The following is a 22,595-nucleotide window of genomic DNA, read 5'->3' as shown; positions in this document are numbered from 1 at the left end:
AGCTTTTTCACTCTTTCACCCTCATCAAGAGGCTCTTTAGTTCCTCTTCACTTTCTGCCATTAGAGTGGTATTATCCACATGTCTGAGATTGTTGATATTTCTCCTGTCAATCTTGATTCTAGCCTGGGATTCATCCAGCCCAGCATTTCACAAGATGTACTCTGCATATCAGTTAAATAAGCATGGTGACACTATACAGTCTTGACATACTCCCTTCCCAATTTTCAACCAGTCAGTTGTTCCATGTCCTGTACTAACTATTGATTCTGGACAAACACACAGGTGTTTCAGGAAACAGGAAAAGTGGTCTGGTATTCCCATCTCTTTAAGAATTTTCCATAGTTAGGATCCACACAATCATAGGCTTTAGTGTAGTCAAAGAAGCAGATGTTTTTCTGGAATGCCCTTGCTTTCTCCATGATCCAGTGAATGTTGGTAATTTAATCTCTGGTTCCTCTGCCTTTTCTAAACCCAGCTTGTAGATCTGAAAGTTCTCAGTTCATGTACTGCTGAAGTCTAGTTTGAAGATAGTACTAAAATGGGTTCAATTTTAATTTAACTTTGTAAATTACTTTAAAAATAAGTATATTCCTCTTTCTAGTTATAAAAATAATCTCTATTTGCTGTAGAACAGTAGAAAAAATAAAGAAGACAAACCCCCCCACCCCGCCCCATCACCACACTTGGGTGTACTGTCTTATATGATTATGCCGTGCACATGTGATTAATTTAATATAACTGGGATCATGTTTGTATTGAATTTTGTGTTATGTGTGTCATTTTGTATTGAACTGCATTCTGAACATCTTTCTGCCAAGCAGAACACTACGGACCTTTCTGAGACATAGCTCCCCCATATCCTCTGCCGTAGCTCCTCTCTGAACTACCCACATAATAGTATATGACGTGCAGTTCCTCAGTTGTTTTACAAATGCTAAAACCACAACCAAATGGAAGAAAACTAACTACTTGATGATCATGAACCCCCAGACCTCCTGGTGCCTGAGGACTGATAATGTTAACCTCTGTGACACTGCCTTGTTGTCTCAAACATTAATCAATCAGAATTGTGCAGGAGTTGATCACATATCCTGTGATGCCCCGCCTTCATTTCACTTTCAAAAATGCTTTCTGAAACCCATCAGGGAGTGTGAGGTGTTTTAAGCACAAGCCACCCATCTCCTTGCTTGGCCCTGCCCCAGACTCTGACGTTTCGGTTTGTTTGGCCTCATTGTGCTTTGAAATACAAACTGATATTCAGTAACATTTCAACTTTCAACATTCTTTGAAGATTATTACATTCAGAAACTATTATATGGATGTATCATAATTTATTGAACCTGCTCCCCTATTCTGGAGTGTTATAAATGATATGGTGATGAATACCTTCATAGACACAAAGGTTAAGTTTCCAATCTATTGACTGTTTCACGAGGTACACACTGGAAGTGAATGTCCACCGTCCAGTTATGCTCACATGGAGGAGCCCACCAGGCATGGGTGCCCACGTACCTGTCACGCCCATGCTGGGAAGCCTGGCCTCACCACAGGCACCTGCATGTACAGTTGGTTTAGTATACAGAAGCCAAATAAAGCTCAATACTGTTTTCATTTGCAACTTTTGATTTTATCAATTGTATGTAAGTTATATCACCTGTATTTCTTCTCCTGCTAGTAGACAAAACGTGTCCTTTGCCAAGATTTCTCTTCAGATTTGGGATTATTTTTATCATGACACTCTTCGTCTATTACAGTTATTAAGCCTCTAACTGACGTATCTTGGCAAGCCAGTCTTCCATTCGTGGTGTCTTCCTTTCATCTTTTTGACATGCATGTTTCTGCAGACATCAAATACAAGAAGCCTGTTGAAGTCTGCCTCCTCTGCAGCAGTGTGGTTCAGGGGACAGCCTGAGCTTAGCGTCCACTCTGCCATCACTAAGTGACTCACCCACTGGGGCCGTAGCTTCCTCGTCTAAAAGTAAGAGAGCTAGCTTTCTACCTCTCCTGTCACTTTGAACTCCAAAAGTATAAATCATGCCATGGCTTTAGTATAAGAAGAAACCTCAGTTCAATCTTCCTAAATTTAAGCAGCAAATATTGTCTATAATAATTAAATGACTCATAAAAGCAGATCCCTTAGAAAATCTCAGAGGCATGATTATGTTTGCTGCAAACTTGTCGTGTTTCCTTTAAGTACCTTAAGCATGGTTGTTGGATTAGTCACTAAGTCGTGCCCAACTCTTGTGACCCATGGACTACCAGGGTTTAGACCACCAGGTTCCTGTATGCATAGGATTCTCCAGGCAAGAATATTGGGGTGGGTTGCCATTTCCTTCTCCAAAAGATCTTCCTGACCCATGGATCGAACCTAGGTCTACTGCACTGCAGGCAGATTCTTTACCGACTGAAAACACAGGATTTTCAGAAGAATCACCTAGGCTTTGAGATCCTTGTGACCTGGGTTCCAGCACTGGATGTGTTAGGACAAACAGTGATAATAACAAACACTGGTACTCAAGAGCTCTGGTCTCAGAGCAGGAAGCAACACCCTCCCTTTTGTATTTAGATAGAAGGAAAATACCACCCACTATTTGGGGGATTTATATACCCTTTAGTGGGGCTTGCCAGGTGGTGTTGGTGGTAAAGAACCTGCTGCCAGTGCAGGAGACATAAGTGACATGGATTTGACCCCTGGGTCAGGAAGATCCCCTGGAGGAGGAAATGACAACCCACTCCAGAATTCTTGCCAGGATAATTCTATAGACAGAAGAGTCTGGCAGGCTACAGTCCGTGGGGTTGCAAAGAGTCAGATGCAACTGAGTACACACACATATGTACACAGCCTTTAGTATATTCTTAAGCTTTTCCACTGTGATCTTTGGGAAGCAATGACTTCATCTGAACCCACACCAGCAGTGCTGAGTTTGCTGTGGGCAGGAGTGGGCCTATGACCAGCAGCTGGACCTCATCTGTAGTTTGCCACTTTGTGGACAGGCATGCTTTGCTTAGTGCCTTATTTAGCGGAGCAGTCCTCCCCTTGGAGGTATTATTATCCAATGGTGAGTGGCCACTTTTCAGATTTCAGAGAGAACTGGTAATGGTGTGTAATCCTCCAACTTGAATTTAATTGTGGAATGTAATCCAAAGTGATTTTGACAATGAAATCCAGCCTCTTAATAACTTGCCTTAGTTTAGTAATCAAGACCTGTCTGGGAAAAACTGGAGATGGATGTTAGATAACAAGCTAGCCACTCATAGATCCAACTGTGAGTAAAACCCCAGATGAAGACAGTAAGCTATCAGTCAGAAAAGAGACTATTAATGACAACATGGTATGTCCCAGATACTGTTAGTTACTTATGGTGATCTCATTAAATTTTCACAGCAAATATATGAGGAACAGAAGGTAATCATTTCTAGTTCATAGATACCTGAGTATCAAGAAGCATTTTAACTTACTTACAATATAGCAATAATAAATGCTCAAACCAATGTGCATCTGTCACTCCAAAGTCCATATTCCTTACATGTCATCATGTTGCCTCTGTAGGTACTGACACATCTCTGAACTAATGCTAAGACTTCTTCTCCCCATATTGATTGGCAGTCAAATGGAAATTAGCTGTTTTGATCTCAAACATCCCCAGGAGTGCTATGTTGCCAATTGAAATGAAACACTCAAAAGTAGAATTCAACAATACAGAAAGTCACAGGATCCCCACTTTTACAGCAAGTCATTGGTGAGAATAACTACAATAAAATAAACTTATTCAACTGTTCCTATCAGCAATTCCATTTCTGCCCCTGAAATATATTTTTACTTTTCCATTTAGCCAAATAAATTTCCATTAGATTTCACTCTTAAGACTTGCGGAGTGGGACTTATGCTTTTAAAAGCCTGAGATTTGGGGAAAGGTGAGTCTGGGAGGAGCACTGCTAGATGGAGTGATCTGAAGGGTTCTCACTGTTACATGTTTCAAAAGAAACACTCTTCTTTGGTTTGTTTAAGGCTCGTTTTCTGTTTGAAAAATGAAGTGCTGCGATACAAATAACCAACAGGGATCTACTGTATAGCACAGAAAACTCTGCTCAATACTCTGTAATAACCTAAATGGGAAAATGATATGACAAAGGAGCCATGTATATGTAAAACTGAATTACTTTGCTGTACGCCTGAATCTAACAAAACACTGTTAATCAACTATGTGCCAAAATAAAAATTTTTTAAAATAAAATTTAACAGCCAAAAATAAATAAAATAATAACAATTTCAGTATCATGATGATGGGGAAGTGAAATGCTGATCATCTTCAAACCTAATGTGAACAAAGCTAATTCACGTGTCACATCTTCCATGGTGGTCACCTCCTAGTTTGAATAAAGAAAAGTAGAAAAAGGAAGCTGGAAATGAGGGAGGAATAAATCCTCTTTGTCAAGAGAATGGTTCATTAGCAAAGAAAGCACCATGCGTTTTTACACATAACTCGGTACCCCCCAGTAGGAAGGTGCCATGGCCACAGGTATCAGCCTGCATTCAGCAGAGTGAGAGGAGGGGCAGCAAGTGTCTTTTGTCAGCTTTGTGGGGAAAGATGAGGGAATCCCTTTAAACTACACACTACAGAGAGTGGCAACTGACAGGAGACTTGACCCTCAGGATATGAATACATGAGCTGAATTAGGACCCTCCCAACATCTAGCTGATTGCAAGACATGGGATTATGTCCATAGCAACTGAATATTTCTAATAAACAGTTTTGCTATATTGTAGTGACAGCGACCTGATCTCAGATGGTGAGGGAGTTCTGAAATCCCTAGTCAATTTTCTCATCTCTCTTTCCTGAACTTCTATAAAGAGGATAAATATATCAGAGTTAATAGTTGCCAAATTTAGAATGCAAATCAGCTGGCAACTACTCAAAATGCTATGACAGTAAGAACTATTCTCAACATTGGGCCACGTTCCAAGCAGCGGTCGAATTCTGCATTTGGAGGAAAGCACCCAGTACTGAGATCACCTGAGTTCTACATCTAGTTCAGCCTTTTCTAGCCACAGAGGTCACCACTCCTGTGAGCATCAGTTTCATAACTTGCAAAGTGAACCAAAGCTTCACACCCACCGTGCACACCTGTCCTGATGTCAAGATGAAACGCCAGTGCCACTGAAAAGAAGCAGTGGAGTATGATCCTGGCCCCCTGACCACGTCCTCTGCCTGCCTTTTGTCTGTGGAAAACTGTAATTAAAGAATCAGTTTAATCAGAGAAGCGAGAAAGGCTGAAACAAGTGGAAACAGTCTAAGGAGACTAAAACAATAATGTAGTCAATAAGCATAGTCAAGGACCTTTAGTTCCTTCTCAAGGGCTATAGATAATATTCTGAGCCACATACTGTGAGCTATCGTATAGATACTAAAACCCCCGGTGGAGAAGTTAACTACATAACTACACACATAACTACCAGACTATACCAGGACATGAGTTGCCACAATTCCAAGAACTGATTGCAAAGAAAGGAACAAATGCACCCCAGATCTAAAGATTAACTGTACTTAAAACAACCAAGATGATGCTAGTCAGACCACTGATGACCAATTTGAAGATGACTGGTAGAGATGACTGTGCTGTTTCTGCAAGTAACCTTCCCCCTAACTGTGTTCTATAAATGCTCTCACTCCCTGCCTGTTGGTGGGGAGGGAGTCGGCTTCTACAGAGACTTTGTCACCATCCCCCCCAGTTGCCAGCATCTGAAATAAACCAAACTTTCCTTTCCGCCAACCTGGCCTGTTTGCTGGCTTTTGAGCTGCGAGCAGCCAGACCCCCCACACATACCTTTCGGTAACACTGCCACTCTACATGAATAGACAGGAACTCTAAAAACATTTAGAGGAATACTGCCTTATTGACAATTATTGCAGGTAAAAATCAGGTAGACTGAGTAAGATGATCACAATTAAGGAAACTTGTAGTTCTTGATCATTAGATGAATCCTCAAGCAGTGACATGCTCAGGAGAAAACACATACACACATAACTGTTTGAATCATCTTGATACATTGTAAGTAAGACATAGAGTAAAATGATACATGAGATCCAAACCAAATTAGGGTTTCTTTTTCATCCTGAGCACCTGTACACAAGAGCCCTCTAGACATCCATACAGGTTATCCTACTCATGGTCAGTCAGCAATGTTTACTGAACACTGATTCTGGGCCGGGCACACTGTAAGTCACTTGGGCAATGCAGATGGAAACAGTGCACATTCTTAGAGAGTCAGCAAGGCAATAAAGAAGAAAGGCTCACATGCCCAAGGTATGTGAGGAAAATGCACGCAGGATGCAGAGAAGTTGAGGGTGGGGATGGAAGAGGGTCACTCCATGATGACAGGACAAATATCAAAGGGAAAGAAAGGCACTGCTCAGTCATCAGGATGGAGAGGGATGCAAGGGGTGAGCCCGGACTTGCATGCAACACCCTGAAATGTACCCCACAGGTTCTGCCAAAGTATTGGCGGGGAAGGTACTTAGCTACTTTGGTTCTAGGAGATCCAACCAGTCAAACTTAGAGGAAATCAATCCTGAATATTCATTGGAAGGACTGATGCTGAAGCTGCAACTCCAGTACTTTGTCCACCTGATGCGAAGAACTGACTCATTGGAAAAGACCCTGATGCTGGGAAAGACTGAAGGCAGGAAGAAAAGGGGACGGATGACAGAGGATGAGATGGTTGGATGGCCTCACCAACTCGATGGACATGAGTTTGAACAAGCTCTGGGAGTTGGTGATGGACAGGGAAGTCTGATGTGCTGCAGTCCATGGGGTCATAGAGTCAGACACGACTGAGTGACTGAACTGAACTTTGATGCTAATGTCTTAATATACTTTTCACATCTAATGTGTAACATGACTGCCACAAAGTACATGAAAAACATTTTGTTACATAGTAGGTGTTGAGTTTTAAGTTAATTCAGCCAAGTTAGCAAACTGATGATTATATACCTGCAAACCATGTCTCCTTTATGACAACATTGATGTTTTAAATCAACAGTGTATGTAGCCATTCATCTCCAATGTTTCTTAATTTTAATCAAAGTCATCTTTAATAATTATCAAAACATGGCCCATTTTTATGAGCAGAAGCTTTAGAACTTGTGATGTACATAAAAAGAAGTGCACTCAGTAGAAATACATCTCCCAGATGATTTACTTACATCTTTTAATCTTTATCAACATTTCACAAGAGGAATACACATTTCTATTACCATATGCATGCTCTGTCACTAAATCTCCCCAAGACTCTTTGTAACCCCATGGACTGGACCCCAGTAGAATCCTCTGTCATTGGATTTCCCAGGCAGGAATACTGGAGTGGGCTGCCATTTCCTTTTCTAGGGGAATCTTTCCAACCCAGGGAATGAACCCACATCTCCTGTGTCTCCTGCATTGGCATGTGGACTGTCTGCCACTGAGCCACCAGAGAAGTCCCATTTCTATTACTAGAGAAAAGCACTAATACTACAATTTTCAAAGACTATCTGCTATCAAAGACAGTACTAAAAAAGAGTTTGTTGTTTGTGGTCAGTTGTTCAGTCATGTCCAACTCTTTGTAACACAAGGCACTACTTGTACGCCAGGCTTACTTGTCCTTCACTATCTCCTGGAATTTGCACAAACTCATGTTCACTGAGCCGATGATATCATCCAAACATCTCATTCTCTGTTGCAGCCTTCTCCTACTGCCCCCAAGCTCTACCAGCATCAGGGTCTTTTCTGGTGAGTCAGCTCTTCCCATCAGGTGGCCAGAGAACTGGAGCTTCAGCATCAGTCCTTCCAATGAAACTCCAGGACTGATTTCCTTTAGAATTGCCTGGCTTGTCTCCTTGCTGTCCAAGGGACTCTCGAGATTCTTCTCCTATACAACCATTCAAAAGCATCAGTTCTTCCCCACTCAGCCTTCTTTACGGTCAAACTACCACATCCATACACGACTACTGGAAAAAACCATAGCTTTGACTCTACCAACCTTTGTGGGCAAAGTGATGTCTCTGATTTCAATACATTCTCCAGGTTTGTCATAGCTTTTCTTCCAAGGAGCAAGTCACAATCATGACTTGCATGGCTGCAGTCACAATCAACAGTGATTTGGGAACCCAATAAAATAAAATCTGCCACTGTTTCCACTCTTTCCCTATCTATTTGCCATGAAGTGATGGGATCATATGCTATGATCTTAATTTTTTGAATGCTGAGTTTTAGGCCAGCTTTTTCACTCTTCTCTTTCACTTTCATCAAGAGGCTCTTTAGTTCCTCTTCACTTTCTGACATTAGGGTGGTGTCATCTGCATAGCTAAGGTTATTAATATTTCTCCCAGCAATCTTGATTCCAGCTTGGGCTTCACTGAGACTGGCATTTCCCCTGATGTATTCTGCATATAAGTTATACGAGCAGGCTGACAATATACAGCCTGCTGTATAATGACATACTCCTCTCCCAATTTTGAACCAGTTTGTTGTTCCATATCTGGTTCTAACTGTTGCTTTGTGACTTGCATACAGGTTTCTCAGGAGGCAGGTTAGATGGTCTGGTATTCCCATCTCTTGAAGAATTTTCCAGTTTGTTGTGATCCACACAGTCAAAGGCTCTAGTATAGTCAATGAAGCAGAAGTAGATGCTTTTCTGGAATCCCCTTCCTTTTTCGATGGTCCATTGGATGTTGGCAATTTGATCTCTGGATCCTTTGCCTTTTCTAAATCCAGCTTGTACACCTGGAAGTTGTTGTTCACATACTGTTAAAGCCTCGCTTGAAGGATTTTCAGTATTACCTTGCTAGCATGTGAAATGAGTGCAATTTTTCAGTAGTTTAAACATTCTTTGGCATTGCCTTTTCTTGGGACTGGAATGAAAACTGATCTTGACCAGTCCTGTGGCCACTGCTGAGTTTTCCAAATTTGCTGGCATATTGAGTACAGCACTGTAACAGCATCACCTTTCAGGACTTGAAATAGCTCAGCTGGAATTTCATCACCTCCACTAAATTTGTTCTTAGTAATGCTTCGTAAGGCCCACTTGACTTCACACTCCAGGATGTCTGGCTCTAGGAGAGTGACTACACCATCATAGTTATCTGGGTCATTAAGACCTTTTTTGTATAGTTCTTCTGTGTATTCTTGACACCTCTTCTTAATATCTTCTGCTTCCATTAGGTCCCTATCATTTCGTCCTTTATTGAGCCCATCTTTGCATGAAATGTTCCCTTGGTATCTCTAATTTTCCTGAAGAGATCTCTAGTCTTTCCCATTCTATTGTTTTCCTCCATCTCTCTGCACTGTTCACTTAAGAAGGCTTTCTTATTGCTCCCTGCTATTCTTTGGAACTCTTCATTCAGATGGGAATATAATTCTTTTCTCTTTTGCCTTTAGCTTGTCTTTTTTTCTCAGCTATTTGTAAGGCCTCCTCAGACAACCATTTTGCCTTTTTGCATTTCTTTTTCTTGGGGATGATCTTGTTCACTGCCTTCTGTATAATGTTACAAACCTCTGTTCATAGTTCCTCAGGCATTCTATCTGTCGCACCTAATCCCTTGAATCTATTTGTCACTTTCATTGTATAATCATAAGGGATTTGATTTAGGTCATACCCGAATAGCCTAGTGGTATTCCCTACATTCTTCAATTTAAGTCTTAAATTTGCAATACAGAGTTCATGACCTGAGTCACAGGCATCTCCCTGTCTTGTTTTTCCTGACTTTACAGAGCTTCTCCATCTTTGACTGCAAAGTATATAATCAATCCGATTTTGGTATTCATCATCTGGTGATGTCCACGTGTAGAGTCATCTCTTGTGTTGTTGGAAGAGGGTGTTTGCTATGACCAGTGTGTTCTCTTGGCAAAACTCTTGTTAGCCTTTGTCCTGCTTTAATGAAGTAGCCCTCGTAGTCAACAAGAGTTGTTGTACTTGAGTGCAATATAAAAATGACAGAATGCTCTTGTTCTTTTCCAAGGCAAACCATTCAATATCACAGTAATCCACGTCTATCTATGCCCAACCACGTACACCAAAGAAGATGAAGTTGAATGGTTCTATGATAACCCACATAACCTTCTAGACTAACACCAAAAAAGATGCCCTTTTCATCCTAGGGGACTGGAATGAAAAAGTAGGAAGTCAAGAGATACCTGGAGTAACAGGCCAGTTTGGCCTTGGAGTACAAATGAAGCAAGGCAAAGGCTAACAGTTTTGCCAAGAGAATTCAATCATCATAGCAAAAAGAAGCTAAGCATATATAAATGGTTAACTTCCTGTTTGTATGGATATATAAAATTTTTTTATCCAAGTGGATATATTCATTCACAGTCACATCCATCAGTAGATGTATCCAACCAGAGGGTCTCCCTTACTGGGCTTGGCTCCCCTTTCAGAGTCAGAGTCGCCCCAGATGCTACACCTGCACTGGGAAATAAATGGCCCTATTTTTAGCTTCTGATGCTAGGAGTAAACCTGACAAGAATTAGGCCTAATTACTATGCGCAGCACCGTTGCCATGGTGTCTCTCTGCAGATGGGCAGGGAGAGCATCAGCCTCAGGTCCCAGATGCCCCGTGGACTCTGCAATCACAACAGAAGGGCATATACTTTCAATCCACAACACAGATGAACATATTTCAGGGGCAGAGTGATTACAACCCCAATCCAAATCAGGTCAAGAAAGAGGAATACATTTACGTGAAGACAACAAACGGATAAATGCAAGTACAGATGCAATTCCAGCAAACCCATGGGCATACAATGGTGTCAGCATTCTTCATTTATTTGTTTTAAACTTATTTTGAAGTAATTACAGATTCACAGGAAGCTGGAAAAAATACACAGAGGTTCCAGAGACACTACAACCAGTTCTGCCAAATGCTACCATCTTACATAATTCAAATACAATATCAACAACAGGAAATTGACCCTGGTAAAATATGCATACTTTAATCAGATTTCACCACTTTTACATCAAGCATTTGTGAGTGTGTATTTCCAAGCAATCTTATACATGTAGATTTGTATAATAACCACCACAATCCAGATACAGAACTCCCTCAAGAACTCTTTATAGCTATACCAACCTTACCCCAGCAGACACTGATGTATTCTCCAATTTTATAAATTTGTTATTTTTAGGAACATTACATGGTTTCCTGTCTAGTTGTCCTAGAAGTCACTGAGCGTGGGTGTCAGGGTTACAAACCCTAACTGTGGCAGTGGTAGTTTAGACGCTAAGTCGTGCCTGACTCTTGCGACCCCATGGACTGTAGATTTGTCTATTTCTCCTTCCAGCTGTATTAGTTTGGACTCACATATTCCATCTTTTTCTCATGCCTCCTGAGAAATCTGTATGCAGGTCAAGAAGCAATAGTTAGAGCTGGATATGGAACAGCAGATGGATTCCAAATTGGGAAAGGAATATGTCAAGGCTGTATATTGTCACCTTGCTTATTTAACTTATATGCAGAGTACATCATGAGAAACACTGGGCTGGATGAAGCACAAGCTGGAATCAAGATTGCTAGGAGAAATATCAATGACCTCAGATATGCAGATGACACCACCCATAAGGCAGAAAGTGAAGAAGAACTAAAGAGCCTCTTGACGATAGTGAAAGAGGAGAGTGAAAAAGTTGGCTTAAAATTCAACATTCAGAAAACTAAGATCATGGCATCCAGTCCCATCACTTCATAGCAAACAGATGGGGAAACAGTGACAGACTTTATTTTTGGGAGCTCCAAAATCACTGCAGATGATGACTGCAGCCATGAAATTAAAAGACGCTTGCTCCATGGAAGAAAAGCTATGACCAACCTAGACAGCATATTAAAAAGCAGAGACACTACTTTGCCAACAAAGGTCCCTATAGTCAAAACTATGGTTTTTCCAGTAGTCATGTATGGATATGAGAGTTGCACTATAAAGGAAGCTGAGTGCCAAAGAATTGATGCTTTTGAACTGTGGTGTTGGAGAAGACTCTTGAGAGTCCCTTGGACTGCAAGGAGATCTAACCAGTCTATCCTAAAGGAAACTCATCCTGAATATTCATTGGGAAGGACTGATGCTGAAGCTGAAACTCCAGTACTTTGGCCACCTGATGCAAAGAACTAACTCATTGGAAAAGACACTGATGCTAGGAGAGATTGAAGGCAGGAGGAGAAGGGGATGACAGAGGATGAGATGGTTGGATGACATCACCGACTCAAAGGACATGAGTCTGAGTAAACTCCAGGAGTTCATGATGGATAGGGAAGCCTGGCATGCTGCAGTCCATGGGGTCGCAAAGAGTCAACATGACTGAGAGACTGAACTAACTGATTCTACATTTTTAGTGCATGCACATTTGAGATTGCTGTATCTTCTTGATAGACTGAACTTTTAATTGTTATGTAATGTTTAAATTTTCTTTGTTCTTTCATCTACTTTATCTGATATAGTCTTATGCTTTTTAAATAATTATTACTTGCATAGGGGAGCAGCCTAGACACAGGAGCTCACCTTCTCCCATGGGCATATCAAAATTACAACTATTTACAGAGTAACTACCAATGAGAACAACCTAAAGACTAGAAGAAGAGATTTTGCCCAACTAAAGATATAAAAAAGGAACCACAACAAAACAGGCAGGAGGGACAGAGACACTGTGTAGCCAAGATCCACACTCCTTAGAAGACAACCCACAACCAGGAGGTTGTGGTAGTCACAACAGCAGAGGTTCATCCCTACAATCCAAGGGTCTGAGTCCCACATCGGCCTGCCCAGCCCAGGGATCCTGCACCAGGAAGACAAGTTCACAGAACCACTTGTTTGAAGGCCAGTGGTGCTTGCAAGTGGGAGAGCTAGAGAGATTTAGGAAATAGAGACAACATTCTTAAAGGATGCACACAAAATTTCAAATGCTCTGACACCTAGTACCAAGGCAGTAATCTGAAAGAAGCCTGGGTCAAACCTACTTGCTAATCTTGGCCTCCCAGAGAGGCAGGAAGTACCTGTGACTACCCCTGGGGACACAGACACTGGGGAGCTAGTTCTACCATGAGAACATTGAGGCTGGCAAGTGCCATTTTGGAGTCCTCCTTTTGGACTATTATGACCAGGACCAACTCAACCTACCAGGTGGTTGGCCCAAGTCCCAGAACCCCACCCTTCCACTCAAGAAACTAGCTTCATGGGAACCCAGCCTCACCCACTAGTGGGCTGGCAGTATGTCCAGCCTATCTCAGGCCTCCACAGCTAAGCAGCCCTGGGACCCAACACTACCCCAGAGTGGCTAACAGCCTCCCAACAGGGTTGGATTTGTCACTTCCACACGAGTCAGCACACCACAGAAGAAGGACGCACAGAGCACACACGGACATGCCTAGATCATGCAGGTCTGGTGAAGTTCTAGCCACATCAATCAGACAAGATAAAGAAATAAAATGACTGATACTCCAACTGAAACTCCAATATTTGGCCACCTAATGGGAAGAATTGCCTCATTGGAAAAGAGCCTGATGCTGGGAAACATTGAAGGCAGGAGGAGAAGGGGATAACAGAGGATGAGATGGTTGGGTGGCATCACTGACTTGATGGACGTGAGTTTGAGCAAGCTCCAGGAGTTGGTTATGGACAGGGAGGCCTGGGTGTGCTGCAGTCCATGGGGTTGCAAAGAGTTGGACACAATGGAGTGACTGAACTGAATAGAATATAGTCAAAGCTACAGTTTTTCCAATAGTCATAAAGAAGGCTGATCACCAAAGAATTGATGCTTTTGAACTGTGGTGTTGGAAAAGAGTCTTGAGAGTCCCTTGGACTGCAAGGAGATCAAACCCAGTCCATCCTAAAGGAAATCAACCCTGAGTATTCATTGGAAGGACTGATGCTGAAGCTGAAGCTCCAATACTTTGGCCTGATGTGAAGAGCTGACTCATTTGAAAAGACCCTGATGCTGGGAAAGATTGAGGGCAGGAGGAGAAGGGAACGACAGAGGATGAGATGGTTGGATGGCATCACCAACTCCGTAGACAAGAGTTTGAGCAAGATCTGGGAGATGGTGAAAGACAGGGAAGCCTGGCATGCTGCAGTCCACGGGGTCGCAAAGAGTTGGAAATGACTGAGTAACTTAACAACAAAAAAGACACCAAAAGTGAATTTGACCAAAAATGAATTCACTAAAGTTGTAGGATACAAAATGGACAATACAGAAATCAGTTGTGTTTCCATACAATAACATGGAACTATCAAAGAGAGAAATTAAGAAAATAATTCCTTTTACAATTGCATCAAAAAGAATAAACAGAAATAAATCTAACTAAAGGAAGCAAAACACCTGTCCTCAGAAAACTGTAACACACATAAGAAAAACTGAAAACACGAGCAAATGGAAAAATACACTGTGCTCATGGATTAGAAAAATTAACAATTAAAATGACCATACTCCCCAAGGCAATTTACAGATTCAATGCAATCCGTATCAAAATACAAGTGACATTTTTCAGAGATATAGAACAAAAAATTCTAAAATTTTATTGAGAACACAAGTACTCAAATAGCTTTTCTCTCCAATTGAGAAAACATAATAAAGCTGGAGGTATCATGACTACAAAGCTACAGTCATCAAACAGTATGGAACTGGCACAAAAACAGAGATATCAATGAACAGAATAAACAGCTTAGAGATGAACTTACATGGGCAATTAATCTACAATAAAGGAAATGATAAACAATGGGCAAAAGTTGTCTTTTCAACAAAAGGTTCTTAGAAAACTGGATAAAAGAAGAAATTAGAACATTTTCTCATAGCATATATGAAAATAAACTCAAAATGGATTAAAGACATAAATGTAACATCTGAAACCATAAAACTCCTAGAATAAAATATAGACATTATGCTCTGATATCAATCTTTAAATATTTTTTGGTTATTCTTCCCATCAGGGAAGGGAAACAAGAACAACAACAAAAAAAAGGGACTATGTCAAACTAAAAAGTTTTTGGACAGCAACAGAAACTATTAACAAAACAAAAAGGCAGGCTGCTGAATGAGGTAAGATATTTGTAAATGACATATCTAAGGTGTTAATATCCAAAATATACAAATAACTCATGCGACTCACCATCAAAAAGAGAAACAGACCAGTTACAAAATGGACAGGGGACCCGAGGAGACATTTTATTTTCAAAGTGGACATACAGATGGCCAGCAGACACATGAAAAGATGTTCAGCACCATTAATCATTCGGGAAATGGAAATCAACGGCACAGTGAGACATCACATCACATCTATCAGAATGGCTATTACTGAAAGACTACAAACAATCACCATTGAAGAGGATATGAATAAAGGGGACCCTTTGGACACTACTGGTAAGAATATACATCGGTGCAGCCACTGTGGAAAACGGTATTGAGGTTCCTCAGAAAGTTAGAAACAGAACTACCATATCATCCCATAATTCCACTCTTGTGTATTTTTCCAAAGAACACAACAGACTCAAAGACTTGTATAAAAATATATACGATCTTATGTTTTTTGTAGCATATTTCATAATAACCAATATAAAGAAGATAATATATATACATATGACTGTTTCTGTTTCAGACAGGTTCATTTGTATTATATTTTAAGTTCCACATATAAGTGATATCATACGGCATTTGTCTTTCTCTTTTTGACTTACTTAGTATGATAATCTCTAGTTTCATCCATCTTGCTGCAAACAGAAGCACTGTTTGCTCTTTTTAAAGGGTAAGTAGTATTCCACTGTATATATGTACCCCATCTTCTTTATCCATTCATCTGTCAATGAACATTTAGCTTACTTCCATGATTATTGTGAATAGTGCTTCTATGAACTACTCACAATAGGGGTGCATGTATTCTTTTTCAATTATAGTTTTATCTTGATATATGCCCAGAGTGGGACTGATGGATCATATGGTAATTCTACTTTTATTAACAGTTTCTGAGGAACCACCAGAGTTTTCCACAGTGGCTGAAACAACTTACAATCCGATCAGCAATGTAGGAGGGCACCCTTTTCTCCACACTGTCTCCAGCATTTGTTACTTGTAGACTTTCTAATCATGGCCATACTGACCAGTGTGAGGCAGTGCCTTCGTTTTGATTTTCATTTCTCTAATAATTAGTAATGTTGAGCACCTTTTCATGTGTCAACTGGCCATGTGTCTTTCTTATTTGAAGAGATGCCTATTTAGATCTTCTGCCCATTTTTCAGTTGGGTTGTTTATTTTTGTTGTTTTTGTTATTGAGTAATATGAGCTGTTCATATATTTTGGAAACTAAGCTCTTCTCAGTCGCACCATTTGCAAACATTTTCTGCCAGTCCATAGATTGTCTTTTTATTTTGTTTATGGTTTCTTTTGCTGTGTGAAACCCTGTAAGTTTGATTAGCTCCCATTTGTTTGCTCTACGTTATAAATGGAAGCTGTTAAGAGAGTAAAATCTGAAGAGTTCTCATCAGAAGGAAACTAGTATTTTTCTTTTCTTTTGTATCTATATGAGATGATGGAATATTTACTAAACTTACTGTGGTAATCATCCCATGCTGCATGTAAGTCAAATCATTGTTATATACCATACACACACACACACACACACACACACACAGCTATATGTCAAATATATCTCAATAAAACTGGAAGAAAAATAGACTTTAGAGTAAGTAAATGGTAAACATAAGCTTATGGGCTTCCCAGGTGGCACTAGTGGCAAAGACTCTGCCTGCTAATGCAGGATATGCAGGTTCAATCCCTGGGTCAGGAAGATCCCCTGGAGGAGGAAATGGCACCCCAGTCCAGGATTCTTGCCTGGAGAATCCTATGGAGAAAGGAGCCTACACTCCATAGGGTGGCAAAAGTTCCACATGTCAGAGCACTAAAGCAATGAAAACATAAACCTATAAAAATAAATGTGTATCATTAAAAATTAATAAAATTAAATAAAATTAATGTATATATACACACACACATATATTATAACAGTTTTGTGAATTTTAAAAATTTTTACTAAAGTTTCAGCTCAGTTGAGTCGTTCAGTTGTGTCCGACTCTTTGTGTCTCCATGGAACAGCACACCAGGCTTCCCTGTCCATCACCATCTCCCAGAGCTTGCTCAAACTCATGTCCATTGAGTCGGTGATGCCATCCAACCATCTCGTCCTCTGTCATCCCCCTCTCCTCCTCCTAGAGGATACTAGAGTACACTCCTGACTAGACTATAAGTGAAGTCGCTCAGTCGTGTCCAACTCTTAATGACCCCATGGACTGCAGCCGACCAGGCTCCTCTGTCCATGGGATTTTCCAGGCAAGAGTACTGGAGTGGGGTGCCATTGCCTTCTCCAAACTAGACTATAGCTCACTCTAAATATTTTTAGTTTCTGCTATACAGCAACGTGTACCAGTTACACATATACACATATACACTGTTTTTTAGACTCTTTTCCCATATAGATCATTACAGAGTATTGAGAAGAGTTCCCTGTCTGTAAAGTATGTCTTTATTAGTTACGTATTTTATATACAGTAGTGTAATTTTCTCAATTACACATTCCCAATTTATTTCTCTCTCCACCCATTGCATGATACTTTTTTTCCTATCATTTTACCTTCAACCTACCTACGCAGTTGTGTCCAATGTGAACTTCTTGTAGAAACTATATACCATATTTGGATTACGCTTTTAACCCACTTGGACAAGCCTTGTCTTATGTTTACGCTTTTCATATTTCAGATAAATATTGATAGGCAAAGTCTGTCAATTTATTTCTTGTCTTCCATTTGCTTGTTCTGTTCTTTATTCCTCATTTCCTTCTCTTCCATCTTATGTCTTATGTTTTAGAAGTCTACTTTGATTTATCTATCATGTTTTGATCATTTTTCTCAGTATTAGCAATTCAGTGCTTAGAATTTTTCACATACGTAAGTATTTGTGGTGGCCAAAAGGTCCCTCTGGCTCTTTAAGAAACAGTAAAAGGCACTTTTTTCATTTTTACCAAGAACTTTATTGAACAACATATTCACTGCTTGTTCCACTACCTTCTGCCATTTTCAAGTAACTTTATAACTCCATCTTCCCAAAGCTTTTTATCTTTTTCAGCAAAGGACTGTTCCAGGTACTTTTTACAGTCTTCCAGGGAATTGATTTTGTTTTCCATTAAGAAAACTTTGTAAAGACAGAAATAAATGGAAATCCGAAAGCGCAACGCCTGGTGAGTACACCAGATGAATCAGAACTTCCCAGCCAAGCTGTAACAGTTTCTGCCTGGTCATCAGGAAAAGCAGTTTTGTGTTATCCTGATGGAAGATTATGCATTTTCTGTTGATTATTTCCAGACACGTTTCGTTGAGTGCTGCCTTTTATTGCTGTACTTGTTGGAATTAATTGGTTTTTCCAGGAGTTCAGAGTAGAGGACTGCTTTCCAGTTCCACCACACACACACAAAATCATCTTTTCACATGAAGATCAGTCTTTGGTGTAGCTGGTGTGGTGGTTCATTTCACTTGCCCCATGATCTCTTCTGTTCCACATTATTGTACAGTATATACTTTTCATTGCCCAGCATAATCTGTTTTAAAAATGGAACATTTTTGTTATATGTCTGTAGAGAATTGTGTGTGGAAAAATAAAGTCAAGAAGATATTTTTTGCTTAATTTATGTGGAACCAAAACATCAAAGAGATTAACACAACCAAGCTGGTGCAAATGATTTTCAAGGCTGGATTTGGATATTTTGAGTATATCAGCTATCTCCCACATGGTATACAGTGAATTGTTTTCAGTTAATGTCTCTACTGGGGCTTTCCTGATAGTTGAGATGGTAAAAAATCTGCCTGCAATGCAGGAGACCCAGGTTTGATACCAGGGTCAGGAAGAATGGAATTCCCTCCCTGGAGAAGGGAATTGCTACCCACTGCAGTATTCTTACCTGGAGAATTCCATGGACAGAGGAGGCTGGTGGACTACAGTCCACGGGGTCCCAAAGAGTCAGACACCACTGAGCAACTAACACTTTTACTTTCAATGTCTCTATTTGATCACCATCCATGTCATCTGGTCTACCCGACTGTGGAGCATCATCCAGCTAGAAATCTCCAGCAAAAACTTCGCACATCACTTTTGATGCGTTCAATCAGTCACAGCACCTTCTTCATATACTGCACAAATCTTTTTTTTTTTTTTGCATTTCAGTTGTATTTTTACCTTTCTTGAGATAATAAAGCCTAATACATGGAAAATGTTGCTTTTTCTTCTATCTTTAATATTAAAATGGCTACACAGAATTCACCAATTTTGATGGCTTTTTTTTTTAATGCACATTGAAATGATAGCTATCACAATACAATCTAACAAAATTGTTTTGAATGAAGTCAAAGACAACTAAGCACTACTACAGCCATCACAAGGATGACACTGAACGAACTTTCTGGCCAACCCAATAACATACATCAGTATTTTAGCATTTTTGAGCAAGTGTAAATATCTATTCAGGTCCTTTTACTCTTCCACCTTCTAAAATAGAAATATCTTAAGAATTTTCTCACATTCATTGAACACCAGATCAGATGATGTTATAGTCTTTGCTTCAATCTTCAAACACAGTTTTAAAAACCTCAAGAAGGAAAGTCTGTTACATTTGCCATTAATTCACTCCATCCATTATTCTATCTTCCTGATGCATCAGGCTCCTTCTGCTTCCATTCCTTCTTTGTGTAGAGAACTTCTTTTAGGTACTTTTTGTGGTTAGGTCTCCTGGGAACAGATTCTCATATTAAAATTTATCTTTACTTTAGAATATCTTCTTTACTTTAGAGTATTTTCATCTTCATTCCTAAAGGATATTTTTATTGGATATAGAACTAAAGCAGTTGACATTTCCTTTAGCACTTGAAAAATGTTGTGCCATGTCCTTCTGTCTTCAGTGGTTTCAAACGAAAAATTCATTGTCATTCAAAGTGTTATATTCCTGTTAGTAAAGTTTCATTTTTCTCTGGCTGCTTTCAAGACTTTTTTTCCCCCAGAAGTTTAAATAAGACAGTTTTTGGCAAAAACTTCTTTGGGTTTATCTGGTCATGATTTACAAAGCTTCCTGAATCTGTAGGTGTATGCTTTTTGCCAAATTTGGTGAAATTTTCAGCGACTTTTTTTTTTTTAATTTTTCAGCCCCACATCCTTTCTCATTTTTTCTGGAGATCTAATACATCCTTTCTCATTTTTTCTGGAGATCTAATATTTGTATCACCAAATTCTGTTTTTTTAATTCTATTTTTTCTCTAAGTAATACCTATTTATTTCTCTTTCAGTTCATTGATTTCACTCTCTGCCATCTCCAACCTCCCATCTAGTGTGATGTTTTTATTTCATTTATTGTATTTTTCAGTTCTACAGTTTTCCTTTGAGTATTTCTGTATCTGCTATATAACTTCACATTGAAGCATTTTTATAATAGATTCAGGAGAAATGTTGTTCAGTTGAGATGAAGGCTTAGCTAATGTCTGGGGTAGCAAGCAGAGCGTCAGTCCCACCTTACAGCTCCTATTCAGTCCTGCCACTACTCCATGGGGACAAATGTTCAGGTCCTACTGAAGCAGTAGGTATCAGCCCCTCACCCTGGTTACTCCTGGGTCAGGGTGCAGGTTTAACTCCCTGTTTGGGGCTTCCCTGGTGACTCAGATGGTATAGGATCTGCCTGCAATGCAGGAGACCCAAGTTTGATCCCTGGGTCAGGAAGATCCTCTGGAGAAGGGAATGGCTACCCATTCCAGTTTTACTGCCTGGAGAATTCCATGGACAGAAGAGCCTGGCGGGCTACAGTCCATGGGGTCTTAGAGTTGGACACAACCAAGTGACTAACACTCTCTCTCTCAATCTTTGAGTTTGCTGATAACAACCCCACTGGGGAAATGTGGGACAGATCTTTACTGAGCCCGTCCACAGCATCCAGGCAAGGAGTATTCAGTTTGCTCTGCAAGTGAGGGCAGCTTGCTCATCATCTGGGAGCTGGTCCTCTGCCTGGGGGACAGACTTGGGTTGTATTCCTCTGTTGGTGCTTCCAGGCTGTACCCTTCTCCCATGCTATACCCAGACATACAGGAGACAGAAAAACCCAAGGAACTCGCCACCACGTCGCTAGCCAGCCCGAAGGTCAAAGGCCATCTGTTTCCTTTCTCTGCCTTTCATGTCTTTCGGAGCTTTACAGTGTTATGTTTGGTGCTTTGGTTGCAAGAGACAGGAGCTTGAAGAAAGGGGCTGCTCCATCTTAGCCAGAAAAAATTCTTAATTTATAAATTTGTTCAATCAGGGTAGTGTACCACTCAGTGTGGGAAGAAATCTTACACATCATGGAATTAAGTACTCTCATTTCATAAACAGACGCATAACACAAAATTGTAAAGGTAGAATGGGTTAGTCAAACCGCTACTGAGAGTTAGGATGTACATATAAAATTAACTAAGATCAGAAGACTAAAGGTATCTTTTAAGTAGTAGTACTTGTAGTAGTAAATTGAATGCTTTCATGCAAGGCACGCCACTCCAGTACTCTTGCCTGGAAAATCCCATGGATGAAGGAGCCTGATGGAGCGTCCATGGGGTCACTAAGAGTCAGACACCACTGAGCGGCTTCACTTTCCTTTTTTACTGTCATGCACTGGAGAAGGAAATGGCAACCCACTCCAGTGTTCTTGCCTGGAGAATCCCAGGGACAGGGGAGCCTGGTGGGCTGCTGTCTATGGGGTCACACAGAGTCGGACACGACTGAAGCAACTTAGCAGCAAGAGCAGCAGCATTTTGATGGCTTCCCTATATTTCACCTACAGTGACTTCCATCTCTCCCACATAACAAAAGGAAGAAGAGGAAACAGTTTGGTATTGGAAGGGGATGGTGTGAGATCAAAGAGGACTTTTTCCACTCATGCAAACACCCACCTGAAGAGACTGGAGACTTCTAACAAGTCCTTTAGTGTTTCTGGGCCTTAATTTCCTAATCTTCAAAACTTCCTGTGGCTGCTACACAAGATTTATTTCTTTTTCAAAGTGCCAGTGAGCTACTTTATATGAACAGCAATAGGATAAATCACAAAGTTGTATACACTAAAATACATAAAACATTTATTTGCATTGGATGAGAATAACAACAGACATGTGCTTGTGTTAAAATGTTAGAGCATCACAGGCAGAGTAAATCACTGTGACAAGCAGTGCATGAATACAACACCCTTCTACTTAATTCAAAGTTGAAACTCTATGACCTCAAGATTGTTATTTCATCAAGTGCACGCATGCACACACACACACACACACACACACACACACACATACACACAGTGTTGCTTTTCAGACTGAAGTCATGGCTTAACAGAAAACATGCTTACATAAGGACAACAGCCCTGGAAAATGGCCTCTGTGTAGCTCCTCAATCCTCTCTCCAAGCCTGATGCTATTTTTAGGTTTCAGGGGAAAATGAATCATTCAGAAAGAAGGATGACTCCTCCATGCCACCCAAGTACCACATTTCTTACGGTCAAACAATTTTTAAGGCACCAGCTGAGTAGTTTATTTCTATTACTTG

At 40.4% G+C, this 22,595-nt stretch overlaps 1 protein-coding gene across 4 annotated transcripts in view; it reads right to left on the bottom strand.

Moving 5' to 3' along the window:
* GABRB3 (gamma-aminobutyric acid type A receptor subunit beta3) overlaps nucleotides 1-22,595 on the bottom strand; it is a 287,930-nt gene that overhangs the window by 152,805 nt on the left and 112,530 nt on the right. The window lies entirely within an intron of this gene.

Source organism: Bos grunniens, chromosome 21, assembly GCF_055505025.1.
Source record: "Bos grunniens cultivar Pamir isolate PY7600 chromosome 21, Bosgru_T2T1.0, whole genome shotgun sequence".
In the NCBI taxonomy this organism is placed as follows: domain Eukaryota; kingdom Metazoa; phylum Chordata; class Mammalia; order Artiodactyla; family Bovidae; genus Bos; species Bos grunniens.
This window is presented reverse-complemented; position numbering and strand designations above follow the sequence as displayed.